The 15,516-nt window shown below is 39.7% G+C and overlaps 1 long non-coding RNA gene across 1 annotated transcript in view; it reads left to right on the top strand.

Moving 5' to 3' along the window:
* Positions 1-2,017: 2,017 nt before the first annotated feature.
* LOC133206462 (uncharacterized) overlaps positions 2,018-15,516 on the top strand; it is a 35,189-nt gene continuing 21,690 nt past the window's right edge. Inside the window, exon 1 of the long non-coding RNA XR_009723777.1 lies at positions 2,018-2,072. This is a non-coding gene — a long non-coding RNA (uncharacterized LOC133206462). The remainder of the gene's footprint in view (positions 2,073-15,516) is intronic.

The raw sequence follows: 15,516 nt of genomic DNA, 5'->3' as shown, positions 1-15,516 counted from the left end.
AAGGACAGGCTGTGATGGCATGTCAGAGCAATCCCAGACACAGCTAAAGGCTGGGCAGAGAAGAGATTCAGAGCAGCCCTGCGGAGAAGGACTTGGGGGTGCTGGTCGATGAGAAAATGACCATGAGCCAGCAGTGTGCTCTTGCAGCCCAGAAAGCCAACCGTATCCTGGGCTGCATCAAAAGGAGTGTGACCAGCAGGTCGAAGGAGGTGATCCTGCCCCTTTATTCTGCTCTCATGAGACCTCACTTGGAGTATTGTGTACAGTTCTGGTGTCCTCAACATAAAAAGGACATGGATCTCTTGGAACAAGTCCAGAGGAGGGCCAGGAGAATGATCAGGGGACTGGAGCACCTCCCATATGAAGATCGGCTGAGAAAGTTGGGGCTGTTCAGCCTGGAGAAGAGAAGTCTGTGTGGAGAACTCATAGCAGCCTTCCAGTATCTAAAGGGGGCATATAGGGATGCTGGGGATGGACTCTTCATTAGGGACTGTAGCAATAGGACAAGGGGTAATGGGTTAAAACTTAAACGGGGGAAGTTTAGATTGGATATAAGGAGGAAATTCTTTTCTGTTAGGGTGGTGAGGCACTGGAATAGGTTGTCCAGGGAGGTTGTGAATGCTTCATCCCTGGCAGTGTTCAAGGCTAGGTTGGACGAGGCCTTGGGTAATATGGTTTAGAGCGAGGTGTCCCTGCCGATGGCAGGGGGGTTGGAACTTGATGATCTTAAGGTCCTTTCCAACCCTAACTATTCTATGATTCTATGAATAGTGCATGGGTAAGTGGTCTTAGTTAAAAAAAAGTATATACTCTGGAAGCAGAGTACAGTGCAGCTGTTCTGTGAAACATGTACAGAGAACAACTTTCTGAGTAAATATTAGCAAGGAATTACTGCAGATATTTATCCAGGCCCAAGGAAAGTGGATGTGTGTGTGAAATCAGCTGATCTTTTCAGTCACTACATACTTTTTCTCTTGGAGGCATTCCTTTAGTTGGAAGAAGCAAGTGCAAGATTGCCAAAGCACCCTGCCAGAGCCCATTCTGCCAGACTCATGGCATTGCATAAGATGCTCATAAAACAAGAAACTCATGAAACTGTGTGCAAAATGGAAATACCCTGCAGAAAAAAATGTCTGCCCCTCTGAACATTTATCTCCAAGATGTTACAGTTAAGGCTGGGACAAGGTCAAGGAGGGAAATGAGATGCATTTTAAACTTCTTTACCCTCCAGTTATTTGTGTTCAGTCAGTCACCCACAGCTGATGTTTTGCTTTTTTTTTTTTTATCTCTCATGACACACCTGACCTAGACAAGACGTACCATTTGTAGAAACAGCTCTTCCTTGAATGAAGGAGGTCCACTAGGACTTCCTTCAAGATGGTGCACTGTATCACAATGCTAATGGCAGAGGCTCTCAATCAGTGCTTATACTAGTAGCCGCTGTTTATTGCTGCTTCAGCACCCAAGTCAAGCAGATTTGACAGTCCTACACAGATCAGCAGTTTCCAACAAGTTTGCTGTACCAGTAGGAAAGATGAGATTTAGAGCAGAAAACCACCTTATCATAAACACTTTTGGTCTTCCTGGTGCAGCCTGGGAGGTTTACTCCAGGCTTCCAGGCATTTCCACTGTGGTGAGTTTGCAGAGGTCAGTGGAGCAGAGAGAGTGTTGGGCTGAGGGGAAGATAGCCAGGAGATTAAAGGGAGGAAGGAAGGAGTGACTGGGTTGGAAGGAATAAGAACTAGCTGCTTTTATACTGGGGTTGGAAAAGTGGTGTGATTTGAGGTAAGAGAAAAGATGCTAAGGGTTTTATAAGTGTAGTGGGATTCACTAGTAAGTCTTTAAACATATAGTTAGGGTGTCAGATTAAAAAAGTGATTCAAAAACTACAATGAAAATTCAAGGTTGTTTAAAGAGTTGTGAACAAGTGTTTTACTAGCATGATGCTTTGTATTTGTGGCAAACAGGTGAAAATCTTTTGGAGATGCTCTGAATAAATTGCTGAAAAGCTCTTGGATCTTTCTGGGTGGTAATCTGAAACAGCAACAGGACGAGGGCAGAGTTCAATTCAGGTAAAAAAGGGTAACAGTATGTGAGTTTTTAAAATTGTCATTGTAATTTTAAAGACCTGCAGGCTAAAACTCTAATGCTGAGTACACATATGTAGAACGAAATTCAGTCCCTCTCTAGTCCATCTCACTCTCTGAATAGATATGAATGCTGCAGAAGAGCAATCAAGGTAGCTTGTTCTTTGTCCTCACATAAGGAAGGTGGAATTCAGGAGGGACGGCAGATTTCCTTGTGTGGCTACAGCCACTAGTTTGCATAATTTCCCAAATTTCCTGTCCATATTGATATCCTACTCCATCTTTTCCACACTATAAAGGAGGAAAAGTTCTATTGTTAGGGAGGATTTATGATTAATTTCTAATGTTTGGTGGATTACTAATACTTAAGCAATTAATTACAATTACACTTAATTGTGTAATTGCAATTAATTACAATTATACTTAAGTATTTCAAAATCACAGATCTTTGGCTAACGATAAACAATAACAATAAACATTTCTTACGTCTCGAGACTAGTATTCAGCTAGTTGTTCCTGGGCATAAGCGTTTCATTTTATGTTCTTTTCTGGAATCCAATTGCACAGCATATTTCTCAGTTTTGGAAAAAAAAAAAAATGATATTTGAATATTTCAGAACATAGCACACAGGAAATTATTTAGAGTTCTCCATATGTAGTATATGTCACAATTGTATACATTACATATTTTTCCTTTCTTCTCCTGGCTTCCTCAATCTCAGGATATCTCCAAACGGGACTTCTCATTTTTCTTCCTAGTCCAAAAGTTTTGTGACAGTAGCTACTTACACTAACAGAGCATTAGCACAGCTCACTTTAGTTAAGGCAGTGTTATATATCATGCTTGCACTAGGATATGAATGAAAATGCCTATTTCCTTTGAAGTCAGGAAACCCCACCATTTACTGTCTGAAAAATGGAGGTGAATGATGAATCACAAACCTCAAAGGAACCTAAGCTCTCTCACTGACTAGAAAATCCTGATTTAACAACTCAGTACTATCTTGGCTTCCATGATGGCTTAGTAAGGTAAAGTGCTACAGGTTGTTTTGCAGGCATGACAGAAAAATGTGTAATCCTCCGTTCGCCTCTGTGATACTTTCCCCTTAAAGCTCTGCTCACTTTATAGTAAGAACCACTGCTGTAAGAAAATTCATACAGTGAATAGAAAGCATGGTGGAATTAAAAGTAGAATTTTTTCCTGTTCTGTCTTATTTTATGTCTTTTGATCTTGTGTCTGTCCTGGAGGTGATATTACTGGGAAAAGTTTGTGGTAAATCAACAGGGTGAGAAAGGAGCTTAGCTCTTTGAAATAAATGTAGTCAAATTCGTGTTACACCCTTTGTGATCTGATAAAAACAAATTTAACATGCAAACCATTGCAAAGACATGTACACGCAGTTAATCCACTTACTTGCAGACTTGAACAAATATTGACAGAAGAAGTACCATACCTGTGAGTAATGACCCACCACACTGATGACAGATCATAGTCCTGACTAGAGCTTGTACATGAAAATACTGTATGTACAGGGCTTAACTCCATTTTCTCTACACTAAAATGTGTTTTCTTCTTTTGCATTAAAACTTATCATGTCAAAGGATCTGATCTTCCTGGGTCAGGTGTCAGAAGCTGCTTCTAAATGCTGCTTTAATGGTGTTTGCTATAGAGTGGTCACTTCTGGTATAGCTATATTACATGTTCCAGTCAGACTTTTCATGGCCTGAATGACCTCATGAGGGTGTTTCTCTCCAATGTTAATAGAGAAGTACCAAGAAACTAAGTGCTGATTTTAACAGACACACTTAAGTTCATTTCACACTCTTCTTCTTCAGCTCTTCTGTGTAATTCCTGATTCCATTTTGGGCAGGATACTATGGACTAGGTGTGAGACGTTTTGTTAAATCAATGTAAACCAGAATACATGTGGAATCCCTTCTGTAAACTGCTTTTTGTAAAATAACCCATCCAGTTCTATAGATGAGAGAGGATTTGATGTGTTCTGTATAGTAGAAATAGCCTACATTTTTAAATTAGTATTTCCACATTTTTGCTATATAGAGAAGTTTCAAAATGCAGCAGTATTGTTTTTGTAATGGCAATGGTTTGAAGATATTTGTAAAGGTAAATTTTGTGAGGAAAGATGAAAAAAACAGGCACAATGATGAAAATTCTTAGGTGGGACAGCACTCTCTTTAATTAGGAGTAGCTTGGATACTTGCAGGTTCCTAAATTGCTTATACTATCCTCTTGTTTTCTTTCACTCTGGCTTTTCATCCTGGAGCTCCAGCTCCTCACAAAGGATATTGAGTCTGAGATGGGCTAGTATTATCACAGATGAACAGAGGAAAAGATAAATTCTTAATTTTAGAAGAGAAACTGCCATCCCACATGTTCACCAAATGCTCCTTCCTCAGTACATCTTGTATGCCGGCTTGATGGGGAGTTGTCGTGGTTTAAACCCATCCAGACAGTTCGTGCACTCACTCCCAGTGACTGGTGCTGGGCTGGAAGCAGTCGAGGCCCACGTCCCCCCTGCCCCCGGGGGCTCCCCCCGTTCCCCGCTCCTGGACGGATGAGGAGGAGAATCGAAAGAATGCAACTCCCATGGGTTGAGATAACAGTCCAGCAACCAATGTACAACACAAATCACCACCACTATCACCAACAACAACGATAAGAGATAGTAACAAGGGAAAAGAGTACAATACTACCCGCCGAACAACAAGTCCGACCCAGCAGACCCCCTGTCCTCTCGGGTAACTCCCAGTTACCTCCTGGGCATGACATGCTGTGATATGGAATACCTCTTTGGTCAGTTTGGGTCAGGTGTCCTGTCTCTGCTTCCTCCCAGCTTCCCCTCCTCCCTGGCAGAGCATGAGGCTCACAACGTCCTTGGCCAAACCAAAACATCATTTTTATCAGCTCTGCTCCCAGCCTGAAAGTCAAAACACAGCACTGCACCAGCTACCAAGAAGGAGAAAAAAATGACTGCTACTGCTAAACCCAGAACAGGAGCCACAGGCTTCAGTGTATCTATCTGGCTCTTCTAAAGTTTTGTTTTGTAGGTGTGATGCCAGTGTACAGCATACCACCCCTCAAAGCACAGGTCTCTCTGAGTCTCCTGCTGAGCATCCCTTAAGTTGCTAGATTCCCATCAATACAAGGGCTGCCACCAGAAGAGCTAGTCAGGAGCATTATGTTAGATTTCAGGATAATATTTTAGAAAGATCTTTCTAGCAACCAGTCTATTCCAGAAATAAAACAACTCTCCTCCTCTTTTCCTTTCCCACCGCAAGGCAAAAGAAGCAGCTTCCCGACTGCTTTCTTGGAAGGCTTACATTTGTCTGCAAAGAACCTTAATGTCAAAACCAGCAAGAAAATACATTGCAGGTTGATTCTCTTCCCCATATATTTTTACCTTTTTTTTCCATCCAGATTTGGAGTGAATATTTCCTCCAAGCATGTTACACCTTTTACTTTTTTTTTTTTTTTTAACATATGGAAGATATGTCTGATTTTAATACATCTCTAATTATGTTCCATAGCTTGCTGAAGTGAAGCTAAAATTATGCCATTTGTGATGACAGTGAATCAACTTTTCTACCCATGTAGGTGAATATGAAGGCTTGTGTCCTCCTGATGCCATTGACTGAGGACTGCTGAAGGAAGTCTGCAAAGCAAAGTCTTCTCTTATCACTTGGCATTTCTGACTTGCTAATCTGATTTCAAAGAAAAGTTGTTTATCGGAGTTCCTGGTTCAGATCCTCTTCCTTGTTAAAGTTGATGTAAAAGCACGTGCAACAATAACTGGATGAGCAAGTCAAGCTTGCTGAGTTCCAGATATGCTAACAATTTACTGATTTGGCAGCTTTCAGATGCCAGTTAATAACCAGAGAAATAGCAATCTATTCAAAGTTATTGAGTCAGACAATCTGACTTCTTCCTGTACTGCTGCCAAAACCCGAGTCTGGGTGATGTTCCAACTCAACAAGTCTCTGTGTCAGTGATTATATTTATCTGATGCCGCTCGCTAGATGGACTGATAAAAAAATCAGCCTGTATTTTCTTCCCTCTACCTCACCTCTCCTTCACTTCTCATAGCTACTTGCATGGTTTTATTACCCACACTGTCTGTCTCTTGCAGCATAGTCTGATACAGTGAAAGAGGAATGCAAGCCAGGCTACATTTTTTGTGTCCATTCAGACTCTTCCTGGTAGCAAGTGGGGAGTATCAGCAATAACAGTCTGCACTCAGACACATCGGAGAAAATACCGGCTTAGAGAAATTGTTACCTTTCACAGGATTGAATGGTATAGTTAGAGAAGGTGATGAGCCCACCAGACTTCAGACAGAATAGTTAATCTCTTCCAGATGTTTTCCTTGTACTTCAAATAAAGATTCCATTTCAGTATTTAAGAGTTTGTGTTCCTGACAACATATAAAATGTAATACAGGAAACAGACATCTGTGGCCACAAAAAAGAATAACCAAACATCTTTGGGGTTTTTTTAACCACTATATAAAACCATCTCCTTAAAGTATTGATTTGTGTTTAAGAGACAGAGGCCTTGGCAAAGTCAATAATAGGACTCTTTCTTATTTACGCCAAAATAACAAAGGCTTCACCTTCATGACACCTTTAGAAATTCCATCCAAGTAAGAATTCCATTCAGTAAGAATCTTGATGTCAATACCCTTGGGCATGCCCCCCAACAAAAAGTCCCCCTCAGTCAGGGTTAACAGGAAGGTGGAAATCTTTTGGGAGACTACAAAATTCAATTCTGCATAGCTGGTGTCTGCACTCAGAGCCTATGGGGTCAGTCAGTCAGCTTGTCTGCATCCATAGCCAGTGGCAAGCCATATTCCTTTATGGCAACACTGACTATACATGAGATCCCTGCAAAAACAAACAAACAAAAAGACATCACCAGAGGTGGGCCACTTGCATCCTATTGGCACAGTCCATTGTTCACAGTTGCTGTTATTTGGCTCCATTACCTTGAAGAAATAAGGAGTAGCTGTGCAGGAAGTTGTGCTGCTCACATCACCTAATGCTTCCTCCTGTACAAACAAATGGTGAGCTATACAGCCTGGTTAAAGGCATGCATGGTAGTGCTGGAATCTGTTCTCATCATGTACAAGGACAGCCATATGATATCAAATGTGAGCTGCCACAACTGGTGGGCAGACTGAAGATGTCCTATAGCTGGGATCTGACCTCCACAGCTGCCAATATTGCAGAGTTGAATGACAAACAAACACATACATCTCTTAGGCAGCAGTCCCACAGAGGGAAAAGAAAAAGTAGTATGGGCTGTTCTTCTTGACTGAAAACAGAGTTAGCTCCAGTTTAAAAAAAAAAAAACAAAACACAAATGCAGTTACTTTAATTCCATTATAAAAAGTTTCTAAACCCTTTCCCATCAATTATTCTAAAATTACTTACATTTAGGATTGTTCCTTTATTGATTTTTCTATTTGCTACTTATCAGAACTTTCAAAAAGAAAGTTAAACTCCTTCTGTGCCACATGAAACTACACTATGCCAACACTGAACAAAAATGTAACAGGGTATAAACCCAAAAGTACAAGAGAAAATATGAAAGTAAAAGAACCTCTGTCATCTTATTATCGTATTTGTCCTAAAGAGAAGAAGGGCTTGGAGATGTGGAAAGGAAGGGAAGGAAATTGAAGGAGGAAACAAAAATCTGACCATTTAAAACATTCAGAAGAATATTTTCTAAGTATTCTTGAAGGAATGAAAGTGTGTTGGGCTTCAGTGTAAACCAATTTCAGACATCTAATTTTTTATAAGCTTGTATGTGCATGTGTGTGTGTGTGCGTCTTTAAAACTGTAGAGATTAATATATAAGAAAGTCAAGTATTTGGCTTAGAAAATGAAAAGCTAATATGAGATGCCAAGTTTTAGCTGTGTGATTATTACAGAGGAGAGTGAAATTAGTTTGTAGATATAAACACCATACTATGCCTTCAAAACTGAAGATACCATCCAGACAATCTCTGGCTGCCAAGACTAATTTCCTCTGGAGCAGACTGGCCATGCTCATATTGCAAAGCTCTTGACATGGATTTCCTCTGGGTGTTATGTAGGGCTTCTGTATCACTAAAATATAGGTATTCTGTGTTTGGTTTGGGCCTTTTTCAGTCTGAAGTGCACGAATCAACAAGAAGATGTCAAACACTTGAGTTGTGAACCTGGGGTCTAGGGGACCCTTGGGTCTAGGGACTAGGACATTTGATTATTTAAGACCCGGTTGGGTCAGGACTAAATGCTAAAGGACCTTTTAGGTCAGAGGGAGCTGGTCCTAACGTGGGCTTCTCCATTCTGCCTTGGGAAGGAAGTTCCCAGATGGAGATATCCCTCAAATCCGGGTTTCAGCCTAGGTGGAGTTAGTGTGTTTCCAAAAAGAGTCTGGAAGTAAATTGGCATACAGACAAAGTGAGCAAGGAATTGAAACCAGAATGAATATGAGGATGTAGAAACTCGGATTTCTTGTAAGGGAAGAACTAACATCTGACTTCCCAGGATAGCACGAGAGATGTGGAATAATTATAATTGTCAATATATATTTTGAACTTTTTTTCTATGCTGTGTTGAATTTTTTGGCAAACTGTCCACCTGCCAACCTTTGTTGGCTTGCAAAGTCTTTAGGCTGAACTGCAAGTAAGGGCTTTTCAAATCCATGGGTGGATTTCAGCCAGGTGACAAACACACCGAACCACCAAACATGGTCCTGTTTATTGCAGTATCTCTCTGCCTCAAAATGCCCATTTCTTTTTGGCCGAAGTATGAGCAAATATTTGAAGTGACATGAAAATGGGGTCATATAGATTCTTACAACAGCTTGTTGCTCTGAATCATTGTTAGTAACATACAATGCTTTACTCAAAAAAGGTTGGGTAGTTTTCATTATAAAGTGCATGAGGTGTGAGGTAACAAATGGGGAGATCCAATTTGCTTTACAGTGCACATACCTGTATTTTATTCTAGTGGCTGCAAATGTGGTAAAATATGCGAACTCAGTAACACAGCAGTTTTCAAATAAGCTGTTCTCATTCCCAGTCATTTACTCTTACTTCTTTAGTGTCTTAGCATTAGTTTAACTTACATACAAGCTGACCAGACAACAAGAGAAAATTATTTCTTTTAATGACAAAGTTCATTTTACTACTTCATGTTAATTTCAGGCTTGAGGTACTTGAAACATTCATGCCTGGCAGTGAATTTCAGGATATATTTTAGTGATGAAAAGAGTTCATAGTCAGATCCAGAACCCAATTTACCAAGATGGTATATGCAAACATAGAATAGAAGACTTCACTGAAATGCAGATAGGTTTCTAAAAGCTGGAGCTGCCTATTTTGGTAGAAAATTGCTTGGATTGGTCTTGAAGAAACCATTACATTTCACATAAAGGTGGGAATCTTGTCTTTGTTCTATGTGACAGACTTTTCTGATGATACAGTAGGTTCTTACTGTTCTAAGAGCAAGTACATTGCTTTGTTATCACATCAGAAGGTGTTGTCACAGAGTGATTATATGGACTTTAGGAGATTTTTTCCATAAGGAAGAGAATAAACGTGGGTAAAGGAAAAATAACAAGCCAGTGAAAATAAAGTTATAGATCTATAAAAAGGTAGTGCCTGTTTCATTCTTCAGGAATGCTGCCTTTTAATCTCTGAAACATAAGATAAAGAAAATTATCTCTTGATGTGTCTGTTTGATTACTCTGTACCTGTGACTATCAGTAACTTTGGCTTGAAAATTTAGGCTTAAAAACAGGAGCTGGGATTTTCCATGGGCTCTGTTGACAGAGGGTCAGACGAAATTGAGCTTGAATGGATTATGCACCATTTTTATGGTTGTAGACAGTGCATCACATTATGTTTTTCTTTTACATTTTTGTGCATGATTGTGCCCTCTCTCTTTTCCAAATAGGGCTGAAAGTGGAACCTTTTATCAGCCAAGACAAATACTTGATATATTAATAAGGAGCTGTTACTTAAGAATGAGAACAAATCTTAAGCCACATAAGTAGGAGTCAGTTGCCTGAATATAGTGCCAAAGAAAAGGTCTTGTGGTCCTTTAAATGGCTCAGAATACCTGAGAATTCAAGCCTGTGGAATGAGGAGGTGAAAGGGAGATTGAATGGGTTGTTTGCCCCTGTCTTTTCATCCAGAATTCTCTGATAATACAATTACAGATCAGAGGCACCTATGTCAATTGTGAATGCTTTCTTTGCAGCCTGTTGGGATTAATAGTGTGGGGGGTGATCTTTTGCAGTTTTTCACTTTATTTGAAGCTGAAGCTCCAGGTCATTTTGTAGGGTACACTGGGAGGTTTTGGTTGTTTTTTTCCCTTGCAAATTTATAATGAACATAATTGGTTTAAATTCCTGTGTCAGCTGATACTTTCTCCTGGCCATTCTTGTTGCATTGCTGCCCGGAATTATTTCTCTGCTGCTGTTGCTCCTTTTTAAAGAAACAAAGTTATTTATCCATTGGACACAATGTTTAATACCATTTCTGGCGTAAAACAAAACATTATACTTGAAAGAAAGAAGCTAAGAAAATTCTAAGGCACTTGTTGTCATGCAGGAGTACAACACCAAAGATTTAGGTGCCTAAGAGCTGTAGGAAACCAAAGCTTGCCAAAAGTTGTACAAGCATTCAGATATGAAACCAGAAGCCATCACAGACAGATCTTGAAGATAGGAAGTCCAATGATGATTGGCATCAATTCTGAGGATAAAATTTTGGTCAAACAGTGAAGAACCTTGTTCATAATGTTCATTTTTCTTTACCTAATATGAGCGAGTTGGCAGCCAGTTTAACCACACAAGACTCGGTGTTCAGAGAATGCATTCAGCTTAAATAAATCAAAATCACAGGCAATTGAAAATCAGTGGAACTACAGTTTTTTATCAGAAATTAGACCCTGAGTTCAAAATGTCACACAGCATTGGCAAGGCAACAATAGCAAATCATGTTTCGCAGAATTACTCTCAACAGTAGCCATAGCTGAAAATGAGGTTAAACCAGCATTTTTTGAAAGTTAAAGAGGTGCTCACCTCTAAGAACTCACTCTTGCTTTTAAGTAAACAGTACTTACAATACCTATATCTTTAAACTCTACAATGCATTGCATTGCCTTTGTGATAGATATTCTATTGACTTTGTGTGACTCATATTTTATGACCTCACCAATGAGGTAACACCCTCATTCGATAAAAGGCTGTATCAATTAAGAAAAGTCCTGCTCTGTGATAACCTGATTAAGAGCTGACTACTCAGGGTGGTGTTGTCAGACCTTTCATTTCTAATCACTTCTGGTTTGTTGAGTAGCTTTACGGAATTATCCAGCCTTTGGCAAACTTTTGTATGATGCTTACTGCACCTAAAGATAAACTATTCTCTATTTGTTCAATCTGCTGCAAGGTGGGGCCAATCTGCTGGTAGGGATCTGTTTTCTAAAGACTTAGTATCAGAAGTTTCATTTTGCATTTGAGTGTCCTTTTAGGGCTTTTGTCATTTTGCCATCTTTAGGATTCAAAAAAGGAAAAGAAAAAAAGAAAGAAGTAATGCAGAAAACTGAGTTTTGAGATCACACACATACATGCTGGCTTATAAATTCTCTGGCCAGAAATGTCAGTCATTATATCAAATTTGAGAAGAAAATCTCAAATCCAGAACTGGAAGCAAGGTTTTCCGTGTTTCCATAATCAACGAGTGTAGATCATAAAATATATTTGTATCCCCACAACATGGCCAAACCCTTCCCTCTGTGAATGTGTTTCGTACGCCACTATCATGAAGTAATGGAAAATTTGATACATATTGTAAGACATACTATTACAGCTTAAGTTCCCTTTCCCAAGGGTGGAAACATCTAGGGGGAAAATGCCATGTACTTTGGTTCATAGTTTGGTTCTCCTTTTGTTGCTCCCCTTTGGATGTCTAATCTTAGGATCAGTGTTGAACTTTTATTAACATGACCCTTTTTTCTGTTTCGGTTTAAACAAGAAAAGCTTCTGATAATATTGATGTCGATTGCAGAGAGGTTTTGCTCCTTGGTAACCAGCACTTAGTAACCATTGGTGTAATCAGGAAATGCAGGTGGTTCTGGAAGCCATTAGTGGACCACAGAGGCTCGGGGTAACAACATACCTACCAACGTGGAGGCAAACCAGAAAGCATTGTGCTCCTTTTTTTTCTCTGTTGTTATTAGGGTTTGGGTTTTTGTTTAAGATTCAATCCCGTTTGTTTAAAACCTTTCTGTTACCGAGCTGGCTTTTGCTGTTAGAATGACTAGTTTTACTTCATGAGCCCAGACCCAGTTCAGAGAGTGTTTCCTCTGACAGCAACCTTTCACAGCTATTTTAGAAGCTATTAAACAACATACACTCTCTTAGGCAAAGACTGTTGAATCAAAATTCAGTCTTCCTAGAACCTCCTTATTTCAATCAAAGTCCGGTGTCCATTCTCAGATTGAGTATGGATTAAGTCATGTCCCTTTTCTAAAACAGAGACACCTTTTTTACCTCTGGTCCCTTTCATATTTTCAGGTCTCCTGAAGCATATGTCACACCGCTCAAACAATGCTTAGGTGGAATAGGTACCTGCAGGCATCTGACACTAGAATCATCATTTCTTGCACAAAACCTCCCTTAGCTGACTCAGCTGATCAGAAAAGCAGTTGCTAGCATACAAGTAGCAGTTATAACAATATATACAATAATATACACAACTATATAATAATCTTTAAATATTCTATGTTCATATATCAATCATGCCTTAGTGAAACATTTGGACAGTACACGATTTTACATCAGTCTGCAGAGTAATTTATATGAGAGCCTGAAGGTGGAAAAGCTGATAGTGCCAGCAGGCTTTGAATGAAGAGAGTGCCTAGAAAAGCTCTTGAAGTGTTGAGATAGCATGATGTCAGATAGAAACTACAATCTAGGTAGACCAGACAGGGATGGGATCAAAACAGTTCTTGCCAGTGTGGATGTTATGGTCTAACAAATAGTCTACTGAAAAGAGAACTTAAAACGTGTGAATAACTGAATCACAAGAGATGCTTACAGAATACTGTGAAAACAGGGCATGTGTAAGATATATGTGTTCCTCTGAGATGTCTTGGCCATACTTTACAATAAGCAGTTTAGAAACTTCGTGGAACATGAAAAACAGCAAGAAAAGAAACCATCACATATTTGTACACAAGGCTAAGGGGCCTCATGAGCCTTCTTTTCTCCAGGCTAATCAATCCTAGCTGTCTCAGCCTCTCCTCATATGATAGATGCTTCAGTCGCTTAATCATGTCTGTGGCTGTTTGCTGGGCTTGCACCAACAACTCCATAACTCTCTTATAGGGAGCCCAAAATTGCACACAGCACTCTGGATGTGCCTCACCAGTCCTGAGTAGAGGGGAAAGATCCCTCTCCCTCTCGACCAGCTGGCAACACTCTGCCCAATGCAGCCCAGGAGGTTGGTAAGACATAAATTGTACTGGCAGTACATGGACAGCTGAGGCAATGTAAAGTAAAGCATTCTGGAACAGTGGGCAAAAGCAGTTGAAAGCTAATGAGGTAGCTCACATTGGCCCTTTGGATGAGAGTACCACCCACTACTAGGTAGCAATACAACAGAAGCTGTATTCAAACTCAGGATATCCATATAAGACCTAAGGCACAAGTACCATAACGATAGTCCCTGCCCAGAATTGTACCAGGATGCAAGGACATATGGCAAGGAGACAGTCTGGTGAAGTTAGGACCAGGCACCTCTGAGATTATACTAATTGTATCACATCATACCGTATCATATCTAATAGATATAAGTAAATATACACATATATACAAGCAAAGGCACAAAGGAATGTACTGACAAATCTGTAAAGAAGAGGAAAACTTCCCCAATTAGCATGATCACACTGGTAAATTTAAAGTCTAGTGGTGGTGAGAAATCCTTCAGGTATACCACAGGTCTGCATGGATCCCAAACTGCTTAATAGTGTATTGAAAAGCCATCATTAGCCCTTGTTGGTAGATGTACTCTCTGATTTATCCTGGGCAAAATTCTAGAGATCTTTACACATCATACACACCCCATTCTTGTCGTGCAGTTTTGTTTCTGCTGAAAATGCTTTTAGTTGGGTTTTTTTGCCCCCTCTGGAGTAATATGTCAGCTATGCAAATATTTGACCCTGTGAGCATCCAAAAATTGATTGTTTTCTGGCCTTGCCAGACACAAGCCAGCCACTGACTGCAGAAACAGTATTTTCCAGAAGAAGTAGTGAGTACACACAGACACGTGATCTGAATTACTAAGGGCACTTGCCAAAGTCAGAAAAAAGAAATATCCTGGTCAGTCAAATCCCTCCAACCTTAATTGTCAGGAGATAGTAGAAAAGATCCCTTTTTAAAATAGCAACCTCTTTTGCACTATGTTTTATACAATAATAATGTGTTCCCTGGTGTAAATATCTGTCTGTTCTCAAGAACATTTTCTGGACCTTTGGACAGTTGCAATCACATTTTGCAGATAGCTAGACATCTTGAGTTTCTGTAAAGCTAGAGAAATCAGTTAGCCATGTAAAAGAAAGAAATTTCAAGACCTTTCACTGCAGAAGAAGCTTCAGTATTAATTTGCCCCTTATCGCACAGGGAATAAAAGCTTCAATTCAAAATACTTATATGTTGGAAACAAGGCTTAATTGCCCGACACCTTAAATCTCCGACCTGATAGGTGGATTTTGTGTTGTCTGTTAATGTAAATACTGACTGAAAGCAAGCACATTCCTAACATTCTTAACTTGAATGAATGATGTTAGTGTAGTTCAATTAAAATTCTATTTTGTGTAACTCAGAGTTTCAGTGGACCAAGATGACAGAACCCTCTGGGAAACCAGACTTTATTAGGTCTGAGGCTTATGGAATTCATGAGGTTTTGCCCTGGAAATAAATTAATCCACTATGGTTGTCCCTCATTGTGTACTACTTATCTGAGAAAAATTAATGACCTTTAGCTGTAAAAAAAGATGTATTTTTCTATGCAATCGTGTACTTTCCAGTCATGAGTCATGAAGACACTTTCAGATCTCCTGCCCTTTCTTCCCCACTCTTCCTTCCCTCTGAGACTGAGAGTGTCCTGGTTGTCTGAAGCCTTTGTGCTTTGTTGCTCCATCTGTGCACACCAGGATAACGTGCTTGCTTGTCTGTGACTCATCTTACCGCTTTCAGGTCTTTGTTCCTGGTATTTTTATTGAACTGCTATTCCTCCATTATAAATTCAGACTGAACATTTTTTTCTTTTGTTTGGTAAACCATTGTTAATTCTTAACTCTTAATTTCAAAACTCTTTCTGGAGTCAGTTCTTCTGTAGCTTTCTCTTTGGGT

The sequence above is a fragment of the Neopsephotus bourkii genome, unplaced genomic scaffold (assembly GCF_033783945.1).
Source record: "Neopsephotus bourkii isolate Nb327-2 ecotype Australia unplaced genomic scaffold, CSIRO-AGI_Nbou_v1 NB_1792, whole genome shotgun sequence".
Taxonomy (NCBI): Eukaryota; Metazoa; Chordata; class Aves; order Psittaciformes; family Psittacidae; genus Neopsephotus; species Neopsephotus bourkii.
The sequence above is the reverse complement of the archived record's forward strand: the minus strand, read 5'-3'. Positions and strand labels throughout refer to the sequence as shown.